Consider the following 27058-nt stretch of genomic DNA (forward strand, 5'->3'; position numbering starts at 1 on the left):
AAACAAATGTCGCTCGTAAACCCAGAAACCATCAGCAGCTTCGGCCGGTATTCTTTTTATGAGCAGCTTTAAAAGAAAAGTTGTGAGAATTTTTCGTTTTTAAGTTTGGTTATCAAAGCAAACCCTTTTCTTATTTTTTGCCCGTATTGTGTACGGAAGCTGAAATATACGGGTGGAAAAACTTTTCGTAAATATCATGATGCAAGAAGCGTAACTTTGCATGAGTATTTTCGTAGGAATTTTTTTTTCTAGTTGACAGGCTTTATAAGTTACTGAGAAGCTGCGTTTGTTAGTCACTGAAATAATGAGTACCTATATTTTACCTTCTGCTACATCACAGCCTTTACAGAAATTTCACACGAGAAAAAGTAACGAAATATTTTTAATCTAAGAAAATTGCTGCATCACTGGTGGTTTCGTTCGTCTACATATTCACTTCAATATTAAAAAAAAAAAACACACACACACATAAACACCTAAAAGGTTAAGACCCCACATAAATTAGATTTTTAAATTTTACACTATAATTTAAAATTTGGGCAATCCATCAACCTTTTTTTTAAGCATAACAAGGCATAAATCATACCTTACCAAGCTTTTATTCCTTATTAAAATCTTATATTTACTGACATGCTCACAAAGGCGACTTGACACTGTCCATAATAACTACACCAGTTCACGAGTGTTGACGTCAACCAAGCTTATGTAATATGTTTAGATTCAAATTTTTTTGTAAGCTATATTAGAATCTGTGGCAAAATATTTGAATTTCCAAGATGGCGCAACGTAATAGCTCTTAAAGCTGTGTACATAACCTCCATATTTAGTATACAGATGTAGGCCTATAGTTTTATTTATGGTAATCATGGAAATGTGTGAACACGTAACTGATATCACATAGAGACTTTGTACATAAAGTATGTTTTTGATTAGTTTAATTAATCGAATGATTAATTATTTTGCGATCAAGTTAAAGGAAAACACATTTTTCACAATAAATACTGAAGTATTTATTATAGTATCGCAAATAGTATATTTAATAAATGTTAAAAGGAAATAAAATTTTATTAGTAACCGTGAAAACTACTAACATGCAAATTTAAATTCGATGCATATCGAATGTATCTTAAATACAGTACCTATAGTAAAATTATATTTTGAAATCAGTTACAGTCTATTAATTCAGATTTATTTCGTATGTCAAAAAAAGCTCATAAATTCGAATATTCGTGTAAAAATGACCTCTGTATTCGCTCTGCAATCAATAGAAGAGAGGAAGTACAATCGATGTGTTTTGCGCGCACGTGAAAGTTGGCAAGTTGTGAAACTGCCCCATACGTATGTGCGGATGCTATGTGAGGATGAGCTTGGCAGTTAGGAACCCCACGGATTCTACTCTTACGCCCGTTCTGCAATGGCACAGAAACGGAGACTGATCACGTGAACGGAAACGGATCCCCAGGAACATTTCACTATCGCTTCTGCTGCTTCCACAATGCACGGAAATGTAACAAACGGCAATAAATGAAATTGCATTCCAATGCTGCGAAATATTAATTTAATAAATATATGTAGGCTAACGATTTGGTCACAGATGGCAGCAGCGTGGTTACACATTTCCGTTCCGTGCGACTTCCGATCAATTGACGAAATTACTCCTACCAAATGTCGCATACATAGAGTTAAGATGTTACACATCAAAAGGAGCAAGCAAAGTAAACATGATGGTGAGCAAAATTACTGAAATAACAGTCGTGCCTAAAGACAAGTAAAAAAAAAACATGCGTAGTTAACAGGCACGGCAAAGCCAAACGAGCAGCAAAACAAAAACTGAAATTTCTATTAGAGCGGGACCGAAAGAAAATGTAGGAAATAACAGTTCAGATAAAAAAAAAGCACTAACATTTTGCACTTCGCCCTCGCGCTACGACAGTATAACTTCAAGTTAATAAATTCAACTACAATGCTGCAAGCTACCAGGCAGAGGTCTGTCTACTAAACGAAGAAACCAATTCATCATTTAAAACATGTAACATAACCTTAAAATTAACCATAGTTCGAATTCACGGATGGAAAATGGTTACACAGCCAAATTAAAAGCCGTTTGGGGGGGGGGGGGGGGTGTAATCTCTCTACCAGGCAAAGATCTCTGAGTCAAGGCGGGCAATTCTCCCGACGCAGTGATCATTCTGGGTAAGCCAGAGCCCTAGCTCTACGCCATACTTACCGTGGGAAGTTACAGACCTCACAAGAGTTATGAATTTTTCTGTGAGTTGAGAATTATTATGCCCTACCAGAATCACAACATTCTTAATCTTGGGTTAGCTCCTTATTATACTAATGGACTACCAAGGTTAGGTTATGTTACATTATGTTCGGTTGGATTAGGCTAGTTTTTTTTATTGATTTCCTTCAATTTTAATTTACTTCCTTCAATTTTTATTTACCTCCTACAATTTTTCTCAAAATCGACGCATTTGATGCACTTCAGGTAGTTTCGGAATAGGTTCGTTGCTGTACATGCGCACGGTGTAGGCATTGTGGGTTAGGAGTAAAGAAAAATGAGGAAAGAATTTTCGGTGCATTTGATGTGCTTTCAGTAGGTTTAGAACAGCTATGATGAAGTTCGTGTGTACGGTGTAGGTAAACAATGGAGTAGGCAACGTTGGCTTAATTCTGGTGGTCAATTCCATGCGACACTCTACTCAAACATGCAACCGTGGTCAGAGAAAAAAAAATATTGTGAAAAATTTGTAAAGATACTCCTATATATACATATAGGTATATTGTTTGTGTATATATGTATACTAGCGACCCGTCCCGGCTTCGCACGTGTGCAATTCAATACACCCGTAATACCTCAACAATATATTTTACTTACTATTCGTTCGACTAAAAACAAAAGATAATCAACAAATATCAACAATATAAGATACCTATTCTATTCAGTTCTTTTTTGAACTTAAATACCTTACCTTAAACTACAATTTTCGATAATTAAATTAAAAAAATATTTAACTTACTATTCGTTCGACTAAAAACAAAAGATAATCAACAATTATCAACAACATGATCTATCTCGTAGGGTTCAGCCAGTGTTTGCAATGTAAGTGCAAAAAAAAAAGTGTTTATTTACGACATCACATTAGAAACCTCTAAAATTATCAGCGTTGCTCTACTATATTATGCATGTATTATACACTCTATATATTTAAAACAAACCGCATCAAAATCCATTGCGTAGTTTTAAAGATCGAAGCATACATAGGGACAGACAGAAAGCGGGAAGCGACTTGGTTTTATGCTGTGTAGTGGTGTATATGTCTAGGCCCCAGTCACTCTGAAAAGGTGGTATGTATGTGGCTTTAACATGACCTCTTTTCATTAATCTAAAAACACTCTAATAATATGTGTAATAAGAAAAAATAAACTGTGGATAGTATAACAATAACACTGTGACTCTGTAATGTTGGGCGGAGAACACATTGACAAAAAAAATTATTTTGGAAAATAAATGGCATATTTTAATTACTGTTAATTAAAAAAATAATAACAGTTATGCCAAAGACCAATATCGTATTTCTCTCAGAAAATAAAATGTTAAAGACAAAATAAAAATCTAAAAATCTCTGAATAGCTACCGAACGTTTATATTTACTTTAAATCTCAAAGTTTTCAAATAAATATCTCACTGTATCTTTAAAACTCCAGACTAGTTCTATATCAGTATTACACACAACAGTACTTTCTGTACTGGCATTGGATGTTCAGGTTAGTCTGCATATGTGTAAATGTTGATATCAATAATAAAGCCACGGGACATAAAACAGTTTACACTTCAGAACTTGCACTGTTGACTGTGTAATGAACAAATCACTCCTGTACTGCAATAGGACCTAAGATGCAATGGCGTCACTAGGATTTGCAACAACAGACATTTCCAGCATAGCCTACCTGGAGCTGTTTCTGGATCAGTTACAGATCAGTTCACTGTATGCGTTTGCGGTAGAATTTCGCTACGAGTTTTATCACAAAATATTCGCGGGAGTTTCGCGGTTCAACACAATACCGCGATCGCGCCCGCACACGCGAATTACACTTTAATTACCCATGCCTACAATACCTCCTTACGAGCAGGCTCACTTGACCAAGCGGTTGAAACGTTCCATTTCCCATCATCCTCCGCGCCAGGCACTTCGCTACAGGCGACGGCAAGCCTCAGCCAATCACAATTCACCGTCCGATAAATCAAAAGTTAACTGAATTTAACGGCTGAAATTGCTCATAAAATAATAATTTAAATATAATTTATAGTGTCAAAGTCTGTCAAAAGTCCTTAAATACGGTTTAAAAACAAAACACAGTTTGTAAACAAACATCATGAGACTTTAAATAGAGCACTTATGACATTGTTGTCGCTAGGCGACGGTAATGCAAAACGTAAACTAACTTAATCAGCACAGTTTCACTACTCTGTAGGTAATACTGTGATATATTAAAATGCTAGAAAGCACAGTAATTTTCATTCAAACAATTGAGAAGTTAGTAAGAAATAAGTAATAAATACGTGAAAATTAATGCCAGAGTAGAAAATAATAAATAAAATTTACTCATGAGACAGTAGCAGAATAATGGAAGGTTATACATATATTTAAATGCAGAGTATCTTGTAAATTTTTGTAATACACACAAAACAGCATCGTTCGTAACAACACACATGCTAAAACACTTCCACACGCAATAATTATAAATAACAAATAGATCGCGAGACACGAAAAAAATTAACACGCACTTTCCCATTGAGGGAAAAATATGTACGGATGAATCACGCTTCAATTTTTTTCATGTCAAAAAATTTACGCCAACAATACGGGGTTTGTATTGTGATTCCAGGTGTTAACAGCTTACCTCGCATTGCATATAATAAAATACTGCCTTTACCGAGTTCTCGCTTTTATTCCCCCTATCACCACTGTTTATTGATACCATCGAATGTGATCGCCGTTTGTTTAAAACTATGCCATTATATTTATTTTCTCTTCTCTCTTGTGAACATTAACGAGATAAAGCTTGTGTTTTGTTTCAGAAAGGCTTGGCTGTGGTGAGCACTTTCTGAACGCGGCTGCAGCTGGGCGAGTGCTTAGCGCGCTCAAGCGAGCGAACTGGTAACAGCCCGTGTGTCTGCAAGCTGGTGGCGCTCCAAGCGGAAGGCAATCGTACCGGGAGTAGCTGAAGCCGACGACGTTCAGCGTGGAGAGCTAATTAAAAAAAACGTGATGGTTTTCTTTGCCAGTGTCGGGTATGTTCCTGTTTCGTTGATTCGTGTGCGTGATCAAACAATAAAAACTGTTAGACTGTTTCAGGAAAAAAAAAATCGCACAAATTATAATTTAATTGGAGTGTAGAGTAACTAGAATATCGAAATTTAATCAGTTTACACACAGATACAACTAAATGAAATTTTGAATTAATGAGTTTAAAGCAACACACAATATCAAAATTGTGTTTTTAATGTTTTGTAAGTTTCGAACGATTTTTATTCAATCCTAGAAGTATAGAACCGCAAAGCTTTCATATTCAATAAGGCGTGTGTGTGCACAGAATTTTTGATAGTTGCGACAGCAACAGCTCTATGCGGTGAACTGGAATATAACAAAAACTGGACAAAAACTTAATTCAAATCTTAGCACAGAACATTTACTTTAACCGAGTGGCTTACACTGAATGTGAAACATTTCTGATTGTTCTAAATTTGCAATTTGTTGACAAGCAACTTCACCATACATTTAAACAATTTTAAATATTAGTGGAAATTATTGTGCGAAAACTTGTCTTATCTCTGAAGAAGAAACAATTACATTAAAAAAAAAGCGCACGCGTTTATGTGAGTTAGCACATCCACATCCTGAATGCCAAGCCGTGCTGTTACCAGGAATTTCATGACGTCCGTTAAAATACAATTTGATATTTCACTGGGTTGCTAGCCTTAGGTAGGTACTACAGTCATTGTTTTGGTAAAGAGACGAACAGAAATCCTGTAAGCACAATCAATGAAAATTTTCCTTCGTTTAACAGTGAACACATTATACACAGTTTACTTCATTGCTGCACCTAGGAATTAGAAGTGAGTGATAATGTTAAAAGAAGAATGAAATATAGTAACAAAAATTTATACGTTTGGAAAAGAGACAAGGGGGGAAAAAACTTAGTTTCAGCTCTGAATGCATTGGCGATGACATCATTCCGATTTTGCGTAGCTACAAACATCATTAACTTGTTTGCTTAGTGCGTGCTTTACAGTTTCCTTCTCACCAACTAGAGTTTATAGCATGGTATGTGTCTCTAAGTCTGATGTGTGCATTATTCAGTTGCTAAAACAAAGTTTAATGGTTTTAGTTGTATGTGCTACAAACGTTACTAATTGCTGATACGGTGAATATAAGCCATAGTAGTTACGATTGGTCCATTAAACAATGTATGCTCTTTACTTATTGATATTTAAATTAAATAACTGTAATTGTATTTTATGATGTTAATCCATTTTACATATTTCTTTATTGAAAATTCTGATTATAACTAAAGTGTTCTTGACAGTGACAGGAAATGTTGACGACAATGACTAAAACATAACATGGCCCAATTGTGATATGTCATATGAATGACTAGAAAAATCCACAAATTTGTGAAAATACGATTGCGTCCAAGGGAGTGTCTAACGTGATGTAATAATGCGCAGAATGTATAACATGTTTACAGTATATCACAAAATCGAATTACTAGTTTGTAAGTAACCGTTATGTGTCAATGTGATGTTGTTGCATATATTAAGTGTTAAAAATAAGTATACTTAATGCAGCAGAGAATGTCAGACTTATTCTTCTGCGTACCATATTATAACTCTTTTTTGATGTTTTGAAAATATTTTCAATACACTTATACACAGTTTGTAATCTTTTTGTGATCTCCAGGGTGATGCGAATTTTTATTATAATTATTAAACTTATATATTTGAAAAAATTATGTAGTTATCAAAGAAACTATTTTCATGGAAATTTTAATAATAAATGTTGACGAAATGTTTTGGAAAAATATATATTGTAAAGAGTTATGATTAGTCATTACATTTCAGCGAGTATATGCTAAAATTTATAATTGTAAAATATTTATTAATAATTTAATGGAATAGCAACTGCACTTAAGGCAATCAAAGGTCCTGCTTAGTGCAAAATTATTGTTTTTTTTTGTATCATATTAGCTTCATAAACCTTTTATTTCAGAAAATATTACTTATTTAAAATTACTATTGTCGTTTTTTTTTAATTTTTAATCTTTATGTGTAGTTTTGCAACGAAAACTAGCGGATCTGTACACAATGTTTTTAAAAGTAATGTTTACTAACACATATATTCACAGACTTTGTAAACGATAATATTTCAGTGTGTACCATTAATATTCTTCTGTGTGATTGTAGATAAGCATTAGTTTTTCATATTTAAGAATTCTTCTGTAAGCAGGTATATTATGTAAACTGTAAGCAGGAAGAACAATGTTATTACTAATAATTATTGTGTTGTAAGTCTGATAATGTAAACACTTGCATACTTGTTGCCAATGAACTGTCTTGCATTTAGTCCACAATGATTTTGTTGGGTTTACCCGAGTACCTCACTTTACTCTTCAGCCAGTACCTAATCCAATCACTAATTATTTCTGCTTGTTGTAAACTTTCCCCAGGAGTGATTTAAATTATGGCCTTCTCTCTTATGTACAATAACTGATAATTTGTTTATACTCTTGGAGTGATCGGTAGTTTGTTTTACCAGACAAAGAGCGAGGTTTTGTAGGCTATGTTCATGGTTATCGGTGCAACAGAAGTATGTTTATTGACATTGTTTTTTCATCTCTGAGAAAACTACGTCCTCGTACTAATTCGTCTCATCATTCATTGCGATTTGAACTTGTGTATTTTTATAAAGGAAATAGCATTGTTGTAACTTTTTTCATGAAGTATAGGGTGCAATGAGAGTGCTGAATTTCCTATATTTTGTAACATTTGAAAACATGTGGAGTTTTATGTGATAAGTGTTATTTTTATTCATGTTATTAAGTGTAATGTATAGTAAGTGTGTGAAACTTTGCAATATTGTAATGACATTTTAGTTTCCAAATTGCAAATATCTTTATAAAATTAGGCCAACCTCTTTGTAGCAAAACTCTTTGTATATAGCTAGTGAAGTGTTATGTATTTCGTTCGTCTCTGTATTGATGCCTTCAAGGTAAACTAAACTAAGCTCACGTCCTGTGTGTTGTATCGACTGTGTTATTAAAATAGTGAAATAATTTGTTGCAGTTGTTTTTGAGATGATTTGGGTGAAAGAACTTTCACAATAAATAAATGAAATTAAGTGTTGTTATTATTATAATTTTATTTTTAATGGATGTGAATAGAATTTGCATAAAAATACATACATTCGAAGAACGCCAAGGATTAAGTAGATTAAGGCAATAAACTAGTGTAACTCCGTCTTTTATGTTACAAACCTTTACCTCACAACAAATAAATAGATGTGTTAAAAAATATAATATTGAATATTGAAACAAAGCTTCTGGACCGCATAAGTATAGAAATCTTGTGGAAACATACGGGCTTATGAGAGCTCTAAACGAATTTAAGTTAAAACGGGAAGGAATCTTACTTACATTGGTTGCATTTATGCATTTATTTTCTTATTTTTTTAAGATAAACCAACACATTGCTGCGCAGACACGTTTTAAACATTTTAAACATTTTAAACCTGGTAGTTCCCTTCCTGAATACAAATGTTGCACTGTCGAGGAATTAACTTCCGGGCGTGTTTTGAAAATTCTCGTGATGTTCCCGACCCCGTTGTTCTTCTGATGCAACCTTGCGATTCCCCATTTCCATTGCGTAGTGTAACTCATTGCCTAGGAGGTAGGCAGCATACATCTCTTGCATGATTCGTGAATTGCCTACCTGCGATGCGCGATATATACATATTTTTTTCTAATTGAACGATACCTGGCGTATTTTGGCATCCCCTGACATCAGTTCCCTAAATAAATTATATATTCTCACGAGAATTAGTAGAGCCACTTCCTATAACTCCTATAAATTTCATGATGAATAGAAAAACCCCTTATATACGTATGTAAATCTTTTCCATTTCGATACAGTAAAATCAACACCTAAAAATTCTACTCGAAATATGAATATTGTCATATTATGACTAATTCAATAATTTCCATCAAAGAGAAATCTTCAATATTTCACAAAAATTCTGTAAACGATAATATTGCCTAGTTATATTTTCCATGCAAGATACATTTACGAAAATCATTCCAGGGTTTAATGTAGAACAAAATTGTTCATCCACACCTTGCGGTACATAGTTTGTAAAAATAATTTGTTTGTTATCAGCTAGTAGGTGTTTCATAAAGCGGAGTTACGTAGAAAGTCAAGGCTTAATAATTAGGTTTGGCAAGATTGCATGCCTTAAGGCTTAGTCTCGCCCATAATGTAGTATTTAAGATTTTCGTCTTTTTAAAATTTTTTAATAACAATTATTTTGTAAATTATATACAGTTGCAGTCATTATTCAAACATTGAAATTTTTAAAAATAAACCTACAGTGACAAAATATGACACAATTAGTCTGAATAAAACATTTCAACAATGAATACTTGCCTATCACTTTACAAAATGCAAATTATGTCGTGTATGTACCATGCCCACAATTTAAAACAAAATAAAAAATGCAGTGCCTATGCAACCTTAATAATTAAAATTAATTTACAGGACTTTTCAACAAAAAGAATGCTGAATTTCGTAGAGCATATTCTGGATTCCAACTTCGTTTAACAGGCCAGACACCACGTAGAAAATGAGGAGTGTGTTTGTTGCAAACGTCTATTAACACTTATCTACTATTTGCAATAAAACAGTTGTTCAGCTTCTATACCAGCCTTGGGAAGCATTTTAGACCGTAAGTCGTATAATATTACTTAAATTTTTTTTCGTGATGAACCAGCCGAAAATTATTTTAGATTGTCTTGAAAACATCACTGTAAAATTTGAAATGTTTTAAAAATAATAAAAATAAAATTAACGAAAAACAATTCATATGCATGAACATACAAATACATTTTTTTTTAATGTTTCGTTGCATAATAATTGTGACTGAAATAAAAAAAATACGGGGGTAAGCAGCTGCTCACAATGGTGAGTTTCAAATATGAATATTTTAAATATTAGTATTGGTTTTGTTAACTGGAATGTACAAAATTTATATCGTATAACAATATCTTTTTACGTTAATTTTGATTGGCAATAAGATTAAAATATTTTCCCTTACTGAACCAATTAAAATTTTTATTAAAATTGTAATTAAATAGTTACTTTAAAGATTATTTTTTGGATAATAATTACGGATTTTTAGTCAATCTGTTTATGCCACGTCCTGTATATTCGATCCGCAATCATAAATCACGCGCGAGTCCATTAATTCACCTGCCCCGCGCAAACCGGTCTCCTCTCGACTGGAAATCATGAGGAATATTGTTTCGCGATTGGGTACAAAGTGTCAAGAGGATGCTGCGGGCTTGAGGGGAAGGGGGGAGGAGGGAAAGGCGCGGTTATTTCAATCTCCCCGGGAGATCTGTGTGATCCGCGAGGAGGCGGCGTTTAGTCACCACGGGGCGGCGCATCTGGGATTCATATGAGCCGTCGGGGTCTCTGCCAAGGGGCATACTTAAAAGAAACCTCCTGAGTTTGAAAGCCCCGCCTGAAAGGTCGCACCTCAAGCCTGGCTTGGCAACCGTGCTGAAAGATAAACCCCGTTTTGTGACAGCACACAGAAATAATAAATTCTCTGTACTGTTACAAAAGATTAGTTAGGGAACCAGTTGCCAAGAAATAGTTTGCAACACTACAAGAAATATATATATATATATATATATATATATATATATATATATATATATATATATATAACTTTGTTCGAACCAAATAGCCATTGTTATTTTTTCATATACGAAACGCGTTTTTTTTCCGACACAATACTGAGTATTTATTACGAAAACTGGCACATAATTTCATATTTTAAATTATGTTTCATTGAAGTATATATTTTTTTAAAAAAACAATGTAAAAGATAATCGAATACTTAAAAATTTGTCTCTTTTTTGTTTTATCGTGCTTATTATGTGTGCAGTTAACACTGAAAAACTGTTCAGGGAACGGTTTACAATTTACTTTTACTATTGGAGATACTGGGACAACACACAGCTTAAATGCCCGGGTAAGAATCCGATCCAAGTATTACTGCGAACTCTATTTTGCAGGGGTATAGTTGTTTTCATGTACATTCAAATATCTGTAATTATTTTAATAAATATTTATGTTCTATTTCCAAAAAAATAATTCAGTCAGCGAAATTATTTTGTTATTACAGATGCTGCATCAAAACGTATTAATATTATGTTGTTATAATATTCACTTACAGGTTTATTAGTTACAGCATTGTTGCCCCCCAAGATAAACACAGGGAATACATTTTGGAATCATAGAACGAGTAATGCAGGCAATTCAGATTTGCTTTGAAACACAGTATAACCGATATTCAAGATGTTTGACTTTACACATGTTCGCTTGGTGACGAGTGTTCTCGCTTTACAAATCTGTACTCGCTCTCGGGACACAGCTGCTGTGAACCCACAATAAGAAACAATTAGCAACCAGAGCATTAAACTACACAAAACATTAATAATCCAGGCGTCTTAATGATACCAAATATTGTAATAGGACAATATAAAGAAACTGCTCGTAAGAAATACGCGAGAAAAGTGATGTCAGTGAACCTGGTGGCGTGGAAAGTAATTACGTTTTTTTTTTACAATGTGTTTTAAGTTCGTGAGAATAATGGCATCTAGCAGCGTGGAGTGAAAATAGCTTTAAAGCAATGCGCAGTAAATTGTCTCGCGCATTGGTATCATTATTAATCTTAATATATATAAATCCAGTGTCCTGATGTTTGTTTCCAGTGAACTCTTCACCAAGTCAACCGATTTAGATGAAAATTGGCATTTATGTGTAATTTTTTCCAACTTGAGAGATAGGATAGTTTTTTATTTCGATTAATGGTCTTAATAAATAGGTAATTAATAATAAATAATAAAATAACCGATCGCCATGGGTAACAAAAAATCATAGGTCATAGACATACAAACAGTAATTGTGTGACATTTCTCTATGTCCAACACACAGTCATATAGCGCTATCCAGTTTGGTTTAACTCGCAGACAATAAAGCTCCATGTGTTTAGCCCGGGCAACGCCGGGTACTGAAGCTAGTGTTTTATGTAGTTTAATGCTCTGGTTGTTAACTATTTGTTATTGTGGCGTGGCGGACTCTGTTCGTCTGCGCCCGGCTCCTCGCCTGCTTCCAGCGAGACGTTTTGGCCGCCAATGCGCTCTCCGATCACTCGGTCTCTCAGCCAATGGAGTGCTAGTCCCCTGAAGCCCGCCACATTCAAATTAGCGCGCTTCTTTCTGCGCCTGTGACTTTGCAAGGCTTTGTTTCCGGGCATTACGTTCCTTGACAAAAAAAAAATTCTTGTTTGGACATTCCCTCACATTATTTCCCCGCTGACTTGCTAACATCCCCGCACAGTCAGGCGGTGGACACACCAAGGCGAGCACAAACGCGAGCGCGGTCGCTGCCGCGGGCGCGAACGACTGGCGATCGAACCCAGTACACACCAAAGCGAACAGAGGCAGTCGCGGGAACAAGGTGAGTGACGTCTAGAAAATATTTTAGAGCCTGTAATTGGCGAGTTTGGGGCCTTTCAAAATCAGAACATATTTCCTAGAAGGCCTGCAAATTATGCATTTGAGAATCGCGGCTGATTTGTTTCCTTTTTTAATGTTAATAATGATAACTAACAAAGTTCCTATATCACTTAGTATGTTCAATTGCAAAAACCTTGTAGTTATGTGTACCAATTTTGTTGTTATTTCTATAGCTACCTATAATAATTAAATAATTATCTGGCATTCCTAGTATGATTCCTATTTCATCCCATTTCTTGTTTGTTACTCTGTTGTTTTTGTATCCTTCCATAGACATATTGTACAGCACTTCACTCACTTTTACAAGTTCAATAAGTCGTTCGGTGATTTCAGAATCCATGTTTTCGTCCAAACTGCTCACAACTGCACACTGGCCGCGCGAACAACCCAGCATGTGCGGTCAGCTCGCAGCTCGCGCGTCCTGACCGCGCAGACCACGTGGCCGCGCGAACTGCTCGCTCGGCGGTGTGTGTTGCTGTATTCAAATGTTGCGTTGTTTGCGCCCGCGCTCGCGTTCGTGCTCGCCTTGGTGTGTCCACCGCCTCATTCTCGTCATGCTCGCGCGGTCGTGTCGTCCCGTGTGTTGCGAATCCTGGCTTAAGCCCGCTTCACGATGACACGCAAACGGAGACGGATCTCACGGCGCGCAGTTTCTCCAACGGCACTCAGGCGCAAACGGACCCGTATGGATTAGCCCGGTAATGCGGAGCTCTTCCGTTTACGTTGCTCCGTGCGACCAATAGAGAGCCGAGTACTTGGCTGTTTGTTTAGTTAGCAATCCGTTAAAAATTGTTTCAAGCACAAGAATATCTAGTATTCAATTATTAATTTGGCGTTTATTTTTATTGCGTATATAAATTCTGCATGTTCTATGATCTCAAAGCATCATATTTTATTCAGTTAAAGGAATGTTACGTAACCTTGGAATGCAATCTCATTGGTTGCCATTTGTTAAGTACGTTAGAGTTCATTTTGGAAGCAGCAGACGTGATAGTGAAATGTTCCGGGGGATCCGTCTTCGTTTTCGTGCCATTGTAGAACGGACCTTAGAGGGCTATCCTTAGTGTTCACGTCATAGCTATAATCCTCTTTCTACCACTCCTCCACGAGAGAGAGAGAGAGAGAGAGAGAGAGAGAGAGAGAGAGAGAAAGGTGACCCCTCTCCGCAGCTCAGGGTACCCCTCCTCTTTTTTTTTTTTCCACAACGCCAGTGCCAGACGGGATGCCTGTTTGCCTAGTGGGTGGCACACACACTCCCCGAGGTGACGTCAGGCACTTTGCACATCTCCGGGCCCAGAACTCGAACCGGTCTACAACCACGTTCATGGAAACTGATGACTGTCCAGAAAGTAGGAGAGAATATCTTTTATTTGGCATGGTGCTCGTATTCTTGGTATAGTGTATCGGATGATATACGAAAATCGAGCAACACATCTAAATGCTTTCGGAAGGCGACAAACTGAACATCTCACTTACGCAGACGTACAACTCATTTCTGTAAAACATTGAACTAAAATGCTCTCTGATATTTATAAACGTTACAGGCGTTTCTCGCATTAATCGAGTATAATAATATTTTCTAACTTCGAAGTTAGTTAGTTTCAAAATAAAAAGAAAAATAGTAGATGTAATCATTTTTCTATTTAAATTTAGATGAATTCACTGCTTAAAATCAAACGAAAGTTGATAGACTGTAACGCCATAAACAATTCTATCTGGTGATTTATATAAAACTAGCTGCAGTACCCGACGTTGCTTGGGCAATTCATTGATGAAGTTCTAAACTAAACTGTTATTAGCGCCGTTAGTTCGCTAGCCGCCGCGAGCTCTACTAAGCGGACGGATCCTGTCAAGGAGAAGGAGAGGTAGTTGCCAAACCTTACTATATGACCGTGTGGCGCACACAGAGGAATGTACTAATACGTGATCCTCGAAGATATGCGCGCGTGACCTCAGTAACCGTGCGGGCTCGCTAGGTAGCACCGGTACTTGGCGCTCTTCGCTGCCTTGTCTCCCGCGTTCGTAACAATACCTATCCTGTTACTATTACCCAAGATAATGTACTTGTAACTTGTAATTATGTAAATAAAATTACGATACGTATTGATTTGAGGAAACTTAATTTGTAAAACGAACTTTTAGAAGGTTGAATGTTTCAACACCATAGTTCATATTTTAAATTTCTTGTACGTTAATTTAAATTTTTTACGCTTAACACCTAGATTCAGATTCGAAGGGTATATTCGAGATGATCTACGGGATTTTAATTCGAGATTCGGATTTGAGAAAAATTGGGAACTGAGCCATCTCTAGTATAGAGGTATTCGACTTATTTTGTCGCGATTTACCTGCAGCCGAAGTTCTTATTTTCGAGTTCAGACTCACTCTGTATATTTATGAGCAGCGAGGAGGGCGCTAAATCATTCCGTCGAGCGCGGCGGTGGCAACAACAACGCCAGTCTTTCAATGTGCTACATTTTCGAGGCGGGTCGACGCATATTTCCCACTTGCAAATTTGTCTTTTGTGAAGGTTTGACAGGAATGACAAGGGGGAAGAGTGGGGATAGGTAACCGGTCGCAATTCATCAGCCGCTCCGCGAATAGCGCAATGTACGTCTGGAGTGTAGGCAGGACGGGTCGTGGGAGGGGGGGGGGGGGGCGCGTAGGAATATGGGCGAAGGGGGAGGCCGAGGAAGAGCGCGTCTGAAGAAGGCGAGGCGCTGAGCGTGTGAATGAATCGAACTCGCTGTTTTTCTTCTTTCCGTGGTTTTTTAGGTGCCATCTGGCGGACGGATTGGGGGTGAATGTAGCCACCCACCACCTGGTTACAACAATATCCTGAAGCGGAAAAAACAAAATAAAGTAGACTTCAGTGGGTTAGCCTTAAAGTTCATAATGATGAAAGCCACAACCACAGCCCGAACAGTTCCGAAGTTTGCCGAAGTAAAGGTTTAGGCTAGGTTAGGTTCGGTCAGTGTAATAAATAATAGTTTTTTTTTTCGAGAGTGTAGGTTAGATTAGGTTAGGGGCACACTTGAAGAACTTTGGAACTTTTCGGGTGTGGCTCTCATCTCTTTGAAATGTTGGCTTCCCGCCCATGTTCACCCAAACATTACATGGTAGAAACTTATCTTCCCGTACCGTAGTGCATTTTCCTGCTTGCTTAATACATGCCCAGTTGCAGCCAATGCAACATGGCATAGGTCTTAGCTTTGGCTACTTGTTGAAGTCAGCTCTTGTGAACTGGATGTAGTCGCCCGCTTGAAGTAATACGTTACTTACTAGTAACGCTTACAGACTAGATCCTGTTAGTAAATATGTAGTCGTAACAAGGTATAAAAGGCCTGGGAAATTCTATTTATGCTTTAACATGGCAAAACATTAAGATAAGTTATTTCAAAATTAGAAGTATAGCAACAAGAGAGAAAAATTCAAACTGGCGTGGCCTAAACTAAATTCAACAATCACAAATAAAGCGTTACTCAAACAGTTTTAGATAAACGCATGCGCCAGTTCTGCTTTGTTGTTTTCTCGCTTGTAGCGCCACATACGTAAAATGGCGACTCCTGCTAACAGTGAAACTGAAATTTCAGTTCAACGTGCGTTTCGTTTAAAGTTTAATTGTGGTCTGCCATAAACAAAACATCCGCCGATGTGCAAACTTTATAGTATTAACTGTTTAGTGAATTTTAACAAGATGAGGAATATTTTAATAAAATTCTTTGTCGAAAATCAGGCCCAAATTCCTGGATTATTTTTTTTTCAAGTCTTTCGCGTTTATCGGAGCCGTTTAATTATATAGTTTAAAATTTATCTCTGCAAATGGAATGATTCAATAGTCAAAGTTACTGCTCCGCCAGAACATTCTAGCGGTGGGTGTGGAAACTACGTGTGGTTCGCGTCAAGAAATGTGGTTGAAAACATAATTGTCGCATATTTATCACGCCCATCATAATTTAAAATAATTATATGTTAAATATCGTGTTCGAGGCCCGAGTTTCGTATAATGTGTGTATTTTCAACATCAGAACACACGATTTTGCTCGTTACTGAGGTTAGATGTTTACACATCACTGGCAAGTACTAAAATCTCGCTCATATATATATATATTTTTTTTAAATAAATTATTAAGCCTCGTTGACAGTAGGGAGAGCGTGCCGACTCTGGAACATAGGCGAGGGGGGAGCGGGGTAATCCGGGGATTATCCCATTTTTTATGGTTTTTTACGCATTTTTTATGGTTTTTTATGTGCAAATCCAGTTTTTTATGCGCTAATCCAGTGGCTAATCCGCTAATCCAGTGGCTAATCCGGAGATCCGCAAATCCGCAAATCCGCAAATCCGCAAATTCGTAAATTCGCAAATCTGCTAATCCGGAGATCCGCAAATCCGCAAATCCGCAAATCCGCAAATCCGCAAATCCGCCATTTTGTATTTCTAGAAATTTCCACCAACTTCGAATCGTGACGTCATGATTCTGTGTCGTCTGCTGGAGGTCGCCATCTTGATTTCTTCTGGCCGCCATCTTGTTTCGTCTGCTGGAGGCCGCCATCTTGATTTCTTCTGCCCGCCATCTTGTTTCGTCTGCTGGAGGCCGCCATCTTGATTTTTCCTGGTCGCCATCTTGTTTCGGCTGCTGGAGGCCGCCATCTTGTGTGACGTCATATAGTTCTGTTGGTCGCCACCAGGTAGCAGCAGGTATTATTTTATTTTAACTAAAATATTTTCAGTGCCGAGGCTGGGATTCGATCCATGGGACGTGAAAACGTCCAGGATGTCGTGGTTACGAGGCGGACGCCTTGACCACTAGACCACGAGACCAATTGGAATATGGTGGAATAAATAATCTATATATGCTATGTACTGACGGCAAGTTTATGATAAATGGGGGGAGGGTGTTTTTGCCTTCCTTAATGCATACCTAAGGCGCCACATTTGAAATTAAAATTATTATACAGCCGCCATCTTTAATTCCAGCACAGACTACCAGATGGCGCTAAATTCAAAAAATTAGTTGCCAGAGGCGCCGCCATCTTGGTTCTCAAGTTGGCTGGTAGATGTCGCTAGTATCGCGCGCCAAATTCAAAAATTAGTTGCCAGAGGCGCCGCCATCTTGGTTCTCAAGTTGGCTGGTAGATGTCGCTAGTATCGCGCGGCAAATTCAAAAATTAGTTGCCAGAGGCGCCGCCATCTTGATTCTCAAGTTGGCTACCAGAGTGTGCCACCGTCGCCATCTTTTAGTTCATATAATCGATACCAGATGACGCCACCGTCGCCATCTTTATTTCATATTTCAGCTGCCAGGGCGCAGCACCATTCGATAGGTCGAATGCTAATCGATATATTTACTTTTATTTCATATTTCAGCTGCCAGGGCGCAGCACCATTCGATAGGTCGAATGCTAATCGATATATTTACTTTTATTTCATATTTCAGCTGCCAGGGCGCAGCACCATTCGATAGGTCGAATGCTAATCGATATATTTACTTTTATTTCATATTTCGGCTGCCAGGGCGCAGCACCATTCGATAGGTCGAATGCTAATCGATATATTTACTTTTATTTCATATTTCTGCTGCCAGGGCGCAGCACCATTCGATAGGTCGAATGCTAATCGATATATTTAGTTACAAGTGTTGCTACCAGAGGGCGCGATATTTAAATTTAAAAAATATTACAACCTTTAAACAATTCTCCGCCATCTTGGATTCAACAGCCCCACCATCTTGGAAGCACATGATACACCCAAGGACTCGTTCCAATACATGCACAGAGTGCACCGAAAAGATTGTTCCCTTACATGCACAGAGTGCACCATATTGAATGATCATGATATGTGTTCCTTTATATGCATCAGAAGCAGGCATAAGAAATATTTTATTATAGGCATACTTTAGTGTTAGCTTTCCTGTAATGCATTTAATAATAGTGTAAGCTCATTATTATTATTTAGTGATAGTGAATTTATAACTATGATGTGTAGTCTCATTCTCTTCATCTCGACGTGGCGGAAGATTCTCTGGAGTGTAAGCTGAAAAAAAATAAATAAATAAAAACTTGTGTTTGAATTTATAGTGGTATGCTGCTTTCCACATCACCTTAGAGACTATGTCTCAGGAGGTACAGCATTAAATGCGTTAACTCCTTTTTTTTATACATGGCGAGTTTCCCCGAGAGGCCTATTTTCCATGTTTAACAAGGGCGCAAGCATTATGCTTCACCGTCACTCTCTCCCAAGCCGCTGTCCACTCCATCATCTGGCTCCACTTGCTCTTGAGCCTCCATTACAGCTTCAAAGCATGCTATAATACCGTTGTAAAGGTATGTTAGAAACTCGTATTCCTCTGGAAATGCAGCGAACAAATTGATCGCGGAGACCTCTAGATGGTGTACTATCGCATCTATATTCATGCCGATGCAAGCATGAAGCACATATTCAATGCAATCGCGCATTTCCTCAAAAGCAGCCATGTTCATTATGGAATTGTCAGAGACAGAATGAAGACTATAGTTGACCGGGTCTTGACGGAAAGATGACATGCAACCCCGATGTCGCGCTACACATTCCAATGAGGCGCCCAGCGCGGGCTGACGTCACAGCTTGTTGATCCCAAGCTGCAGAGTGCTGGGTCGTGTTCAGGAAGTAGTCCACACATTATAAATACATTGCAGGAATAGAATCTCAAAAACAGCCCACACAAACGATTCCATAGAATATGCTTCGATTGAGAACAAGCAATAAGGTAAAATAAAATGTGTATATGTAATCTTAAACTCCCATATCGTTTCTCCTTACCCATGTCCTCACGGTATCGGGAAACCCCTTCCAAGACACCTGGAATCTTTCACCACGCTTTCGATGAATTTTATTTACCAAGTATGTATCGGGGTATTTTGTAATTTGAATTTCTGAAGCATAAAAAACACCTTGTATTTCATTTCCATCCATATCACTCAAGTTATACACACGCGGAAAGCTGGACCTCATAGCTGTTACTTTAAACACTTCGTGAGACCAATTCGGTGTAAACCCCTTTTCAAAAACTTTCTTGTTTCGTGACACGCGTACATGATCCCCCACACGAGCCTTAGGTTTTCTAGGGTCTATTGTCTTTACATATTTGTAAACACTTTGTAGCAAAGAGTCATCCTTCACTTGATTCGGAGCCATGCCAATGGTGCGGTGGAATCTGTTATTGTAGACACGTAGAACTTGTGGTAAAATTTTAAGCCACTTATAATTTCCTTGAGCTGAAAACTCGCGAAAAAGCAGCGATTTTAGAGATATATTAAACCGCTCTACCACACTTGCTTTAATCTCACTGTGAGTGGAATAATGATTAATATTTTTTCTTTTCATAAGAGCTCTGAAAGTTGAGTTATAAAATTCTGTTCCCGCATCACTTTGAATACTTTTAAAACTTCCTGCTTCTTTCAAAATACTTCTCATGGCAGCAGTAACCATCACACCTGTCTTTTGTTTAACTGGAACTGCATAAGCACGTTTGCTGTACACATCTATGGCAGTCAGGATGTACTTGTAACCACTGTTCACTTTACTGTATGGTATCATTTCTACCAAATCAATCTGTAGTAAATCATGGAGTCCATATGTTAAAACCCTTCTGCGAGGAAATATAATACGTTTGCCTCGGTGAAGCTCGTATGCAATCCCACGCTGTGCGTCGCTCATTTTGCAATGTATCCTGATTCTTGTAACTCTTCAAGTATCGAAAGGATTTCGTTATTGTGTCCGGTGTGGCCAGAAGCCTGCGAGGCCATTAACAACCTGAGTCGATCTACTATCTCATTCGGATCATTCCAATAAATGAACTCTCGTTTACGACCTAAATCCAATGTTTTATGTAACAATCCACTTCCTCGTTGCTGCGAACCAATATGTGGAAACAGTTGCTTAATGATATCAAATTTCGCATGTGACGTGCTTTTATAGAGATTTGTTGCAGGATCATTCTTTTTAAAATAAGCATTTGTAAGCTCTAGTAGATTACCATATTGTTTAAGGGCCGATTCCGAGTACGTATGCGGCTCTCTGCGAAATAAAAGTTCAAATAAACCAGGAGCAGGTTGTATTAGTTCATCTTTAACGCGAATCATATTGTTATCGTGAAAAAATACTTCCGTGTCCCCTAAAAACCAGCGGTTATGTCGTTTAGATACACCATAGGTTCCATCACCAGAGCGAAGGTTGTAGCTCTGCAAATAAGACTGCACTCCACCTAAAGAATCATCATATGGAACACCGTGATGTTTTAAAGGAATAGCGTTCGAGTCATCACTGTCGCTTGATTCTAAATATTGTTTCACAGTAGCTTCTTCCGCAGAATCCTGCTTCACAGTATCGATAGACTGTGCGAGCGATGTAGTAGGTCCAAGTTTATCCAAACGCGAATTAACAGACTTGAATATTTCTTCATTAATTGCATCCCTCTCCAAACGAGCTCGTTTGGCAAGTAGATACTTTGCACGAACATTTTCTATGACGCGCTCCAACTTACTAGCCTCAAGAGACATGACTGCAGAGTTAGCGATAGCATATCACCCTTTTATATACAACTAGCATCAATACGTGAGTGATCTAGGCATGTCTAGAGCTTGATGGTTTTGGAGGTGCTGGTTTTGGAGGTGCTGGTTTTGGAGGTGTTGGTTTTGGAGGTGCTGGTTTTGAAGATGCTGTTTTTGCAGGTGCTGGTTTTGGAGGTGAAGGTTTCTTAGACAACACACCGCGAGAATATTCATCAGGAGTAATCGTCAAAACATCAACAGTGCGATTCATTTGTGAAAGCTGTTGTACAATTCCAGCATTAATTTTCAATACCATCTCAACCATGTTAGCATTTAGTGCATCATTTAGTTCCTCTATAAATGTTTGTGCGAATAAATCTAACCTGCTCTCCAACGAGGTGCACATATCACCCAACTTTGTCGACACAGCGGAAAGACTTTCATTTAATTGAGCAATTAAATGCTGTTCTTTAGCCTCCATATTGCGCAAGAACTCCATAATCCCCACTTGCACATCTCTTGTTACAGTAAGTGATCTGTTGATATCTGTAACTTGTCGTGTCATACCATCAGTCATCGAATGCAAAGCATGTGTAAAAGCCCCGCTTACTGCGTCAACATACTTCTTATTAGCAGCATCACCATCTTGTTTAGGATCACCAACTCTCTTAAAATGTTTCCAGCTTAAGTCGCAGTCCCCTTCACGAGTAAACGTCATGCATGAGACGTGCGATCGTTTAAGTCCACCACCACCGAACTTTGACATCATGATTCATGAACCTATCACAATAAACTGATCAAAACCACATCTGTAACGCCCTTTATGTAGAGGAAAATCTTTAGCTATCACAATGAAACCATGCTCATTAGGACTGTTCCAACAGTGACCGCAAAGAGTTTTAAATCTCTCAAAGCTCATATCTGTACCGACATGGTCGGAAAACACATGTTTTAGATTAAGATCGTCCATTTTAAACAAAATTATTAGATTACAATTATCTCGCACTAATTGCTTTCGGGTTTGGGTATAAGTTTGTACCAAGTAGAAACAGTCGATCTTGTGGTGTCGCCCCATAGAATAATACTTTTGAACAATGCTTTGTTTATCACAAGCAACATCATCGAAGATTAGCACAGAGTTGGGGAGGGCTTGACTGGGGTCTAAAACATCAGCATTTTCTCGAAATTTAAAAAATTTCACTCCCCCGACATTTTCCAGCACATGGGCTAAACGTTGATATTTTGGTTGTTCTAGGGACTTGCTATATAAATACACATTCTCAAAACGTATCCCATTGGGGTGTTCGAGAAGTGAAAGAATAAGACAAGTTTTGCCAGAATTCGAAGGACCTGACACTATACACCGTATGGTATTTGGTAACAGAGATCCATGACGTTCTTCAGTTTTACTAAACACATCATCATCAATTAGTGAAATTGGTAAAGCGAGCTGTTGTTGAACAACCTCCATTCTTAATACTAAACCTAAACACTATAAAACAGTCATCCTTATAGTGAAACCACTCAGTGTCTTGATATGTCTTGTATGAGACGGAAGAGAGGTTCAGGCTTAGTTAATTCTGTTATAAATAAGCTACCATTCGAGGCACATCTTCCGGGCTACAATTTCTGTGGACCTGGCACGAGACTAGCCGAGAGACTAGCAAGAGGTGATCGTGGTGTGAATGCACTAGACGAGGCGTGTCGTCTTCACGATATTGTGTATGCGAATAGTAATAACTTGGCTGAAAGACATAAAGCGGATAAAATATTAGCTGACACGGCCGAGAAGATTAGAAAGTCTCCCGAAACTAAATTTGGACAGAGAGTATCCGCGTGGACCGTTAACAAGATTATGAGAGTGAAACGTAAGCTTGGTGCAGGTTTAAGATTTTCATCATCATCAAAGAAGAGAAACCGTAAATCTGTCAGGAAAGCCCTGGGGAAGAAGGGTGGTCTATTACCATTTATATTTCCAGCACTCGCTGCATTAGGCAGCTTAATTGGTGGAGCTGCGGGTGTTGCTAAAACTGTTTCCGATGTCCGGAGTCAGGCACGTATGCAAGCGATAGCACGTGCAGCAAAAAACGGTTCAGGACTTTATCTACGCCCCTACCCACAGTCGGGTGGTGGGGGAAAGCGAAGAGGAAGAAGAAGAAAGAAAAATCGCGGGAGCAGGAAGCGATAATCAAAAACTTACCAAAGCGAGCTCTTACAAACCTCGAGTTAATGAAGGCGATAAAAGAATTGAAAATACCATACTTTAGACAAATATACATGCGCGATTCGCTACCTAAGAAACCATTGCGTAATGAAAGTGCTATTTTGAATCTAGACTCATCCAAAGGACCGGGAACGCATTGGACTGCTTATGTCAAGACCGGTCCTAACGTTGAATATTACGATAGCTTCGGAGACTTGCCTCCACCAGTGGAACTGATACGATATTTAAACAAGTGCAACATAACCTATAATTATGACAGACAACAAAAGTTGCATTCATGGAATTGCGGTCACTTATGCTTAAGATTTTTAGTATCAATATATAAGAAGCATTAGTGTTATCATAAGCCACATATGCGACAGAGTGTTTATAGAGAGACCACACACAACGCGAGACGCAGTGTAAACTAGACAAAATGTCAATAACATTAATTTTAACTGGGAAGAGCTCGATTATGAGAACCTACTACTTCCCTCCCTTGCAATTGGATGGAGAGTGGACAATGGCATTGATCGATCTGACAACATATAACTCGATACCGAACATTGATGAAAATAATCAAGTTTTTCGATACATCGCAAACAATGAACATCATGAAATGAAATTACCAACAGGTGCATATGAAATAAGTGACATGGAAGCTTACATAAAACAGAACCTACCTGCAGATTCAACATTTCTATTACGAGGCAACCCCAACACCTTACAGTGCATAATGTTCAGCAACAATATACATGTGGATTTTAGTGGAAAAAATACATTAGGTGAAATGCTTGGATTTTCTTCTCAAGTATACAAAGCAGGTGAGCTGCATGAATCGACAAATCCTGTAAATATATTCCCCGTGAATGTTATACGAATTACAAGCAATGCTGTGGGACACACATACTTGAATGGTAAATTAAACAATACTATTCATGAATTTTCCCCCATAGTACCTCCGGGATATAAGATAAATGAACGACCTACCACGCTCATTTATGTCCCAGTTACCGTTCAATCGATATCGGAGCTCGACATTCAAATAGTCGATCAGGAAGGACGCTTAGTTAACCTAAGAAAGGAAGAAATAACTCTAAGACTGCATTTGAAAAAACAATGGGAGTGAAATATTTTTCTAAGCATAAATGGAGCGGTTCAGGTGTGTCCTTATCCAGTAGACGACGAGACATCAAGCGGCTAACATCTGTTAACGGCTTGATGTCTCGTCGTCTACTGGATAAGGACACACCTGAACCGCTCCATTTATGCTTAGAAAAATATTTCACTCCCATTGTTTTTTCAAATGCAGTCTTAGAGTTATTTCTTCCTTTCTTAGGTTAACTAAGCGTCCTTCCTGATCGACTATTTGAATGTCGAGCTCCGATATCGATTGAACGGTAACTGGGACATAAATGAGCGTGGTAGGTCGTTCATTTATCTTATATCCCGGAGGTACTATGGGGGAAAATTCATGAATAGTATTGTTTAATTTACCATTCAAGTATGTGTGTCCCACAGCATTGCTTGTAATTCGTATAACATTCACGGGGAATATATTTACAGGATTTGTCGATTCATGCAGCTCACCTGCTTTGTATACTTGAGAAGAAAATCCAAGCATTTCACCTAATGTATTTTTTCCACTAAAATCCACATGTATATTGTTGCTGAACATTATGCACTGTAAGGTGTTGGGGTTGCCTCGTAATAGAAATGTTGAATCTGCAGGTAGGTTCTGTTTTATGTAAGCTTCCATGTCACTTATTTCATATGCACCTGTTGGTAATTTCATTTCATGATGTTCATTGTTTGCGATGTATCGAAAAACTTGATTATTTTCATCAATGTTCGGTATCGAGTTATATGTTGTCAGATCGATCAATGCCATTGTCCACTCTCCATCCAATTGCAAGGGAGGGAAGTAGTAGGTTCTCATAATCGAGCTCTTCCCAGTTAAAATTAATGTTATTGACATTTTGTCTAGTTTACACTGCGTCTCGCGTTGTGTGTGGTCTCTCTATAAACACTCTGTCGCATATGTGGCTTATGATAACACTAATGCTTCTTATATATTGATACTAAAAATCTTAAGCATAAGTGACCGCAATTCCATGAATGCAACTTTTGTTGTCTGTCATAATTATAGGTTATGTTGCACTTGTTTAAATATCGTATCAGTTCCACTGGTGGAGGCAAGTCTCCGAAGCTATCGTAATATTCAACGTTAGGACCGGTCTTGACATAAGCAGTCCAATGCGTTCCCGGTCCTTTGGATGAGTCTAGATTCAAAATAGCACTTTCATTACGCAATGGTTTCTTAGGTAGCGAATCGCGCATGTATATTTGTCTAAAGTATGGTATTTTCAATTCTTTTATCGCCTTCATTAACTCGAGGTTTGTAAGAGCTCGCTTTGGTAAGTTTTTGATTATCGCTTCCTGCTCCCGCGATTTTTCTTTCTTCTTCTTCCTCTTCGCTTTCCCCCACCACCCGACTGTGGGTAGGGGCGTAGATAAAGTCCTGAACCGTTTTTTGCTGCACGTGCTATCGCTTGCATACGTGCCTGACTCCGGACATCGGAAACAGTTTTAGCAACACCCGCAGCTCCACCAATTAAGCTGCCTAATGCAGCGAGTGCTGGAAATATAAATGGTAATAGACCACCCTTCTTCCCCAGGGCTTTCCTGACAGATTTACGGTTTCTCTTCTTTGATGATGATGAAAATCTTAAACCTGCACCAAGCTTACGTTTCACTCTCATAATCTTGTTAACGGTCCACGCGGATACTCTCTGTCCAAATTTAGTTTCGGGAGACTTTCTAATCTTCTCGGCCGTGTCAGCTAATATTTTATCCGCTTTATGTCTTTCAGCCAAGTTATTACTATTCGCATACACAATATCGTGAAGACGACACGCCTCGTCTAGTGCATTCACACCACGATCACCTCTTGCTAGTCTCTCGGCTAGTCTCGTGCCAGGTCCACAGAAATTGTAGCCCGGAAGATGTGCCTCGAATGGTAGCTTATTTATAACAGAATTAACTAAGCCTGAACCTCTCTTCCGTCTCATACAAGACATATCAAGACACTGAGTGGTTTCACTATAAGGATGACTGTTTTATAGTGTTTAGGTTTAGTATTAAGAATGGAGGTTGTTCAACAACAGCTCGCTTTACCAATTTCACTAATTGATGATGATGTGTTTAGTAAAACTGAAGAACGTCATGGATCTCTGTTACCAAATACCATACGGTGTATAGTGTCAGGTCCTTCGAATTCTGGCAAAACTTGTCTTATTCTTTCACTTCTCGAACACCCCAATGGGATACGTTTTGAGAATGTGTATTTATATAGCAAGTCCCTAGAACAACCAAAATATCAACGTTTAGCCCATGTGCTGGAAAATGTCGGGGGAGTGAAATTTTTTAAATTTCGAGAAAATGCTGATGTTTTAGACC

General features: G+C 38.1%; 1 protein-coding gene and 1 long non-coding RNA gene across 7 annotated transcripts in view; both read left to right on the top strand.

Moving 5' to 3' along the window:
* The window catches only part of LOC134535911 (protein doublesex), a 433711-nt gene extending 425306 nt beyond the window's left edge, over positions 1 to 8405 (top strand). For 4 of the 6 annotated variants that reach the window (XR_010075727.1, XR_010075729.1, XR_010075730.1 and 1 more), the window contains one exon: positions 5087 to 8405. The gene's annotated coding sequence lies outside the window, so the exon portion shown is untranslated. The remainder of the gene's footprint in view (positions 1 to 5086) is intronic. The other 2 variants (XR_010075728.1, XR_010075732.1) reach the window with 1 other exon arrangement.
* A 2671-nt stretch (positions 8406 to 11076) lies between these two features.
* LOC134535913 (uncharacterized) overlaps positions 11077 to 27058 on the top strand; it is a 52773-nt gene continuing 36791 nt past the window's right edge. Inside the window, exon 1 of the long non-coding RNA XR_010075733.1 lies at positions 11077 to 12808. This is a non-coding gene — a long non-coding RNA (uncharacterized LOC134535913). The remainder of the gene's footprint in view (positions 12809 to 27058) is intronic.

Source organism: Bacillus rossius, chromosome 10 (genome assembly GCF_032445375.1).
Source record: "Bacillus rossius redtenbacheri isolate Brsri chromosome 10, Brsri_v3, whole genome shotgun sequence".
NCBI classification, from domain to species: domain Eukaryota; kingdom Metazoa; phylum Arthropoda; class Insecta; order Phasmatodea; family Bacillidae; genus Bacillus; species Bacillus rossius.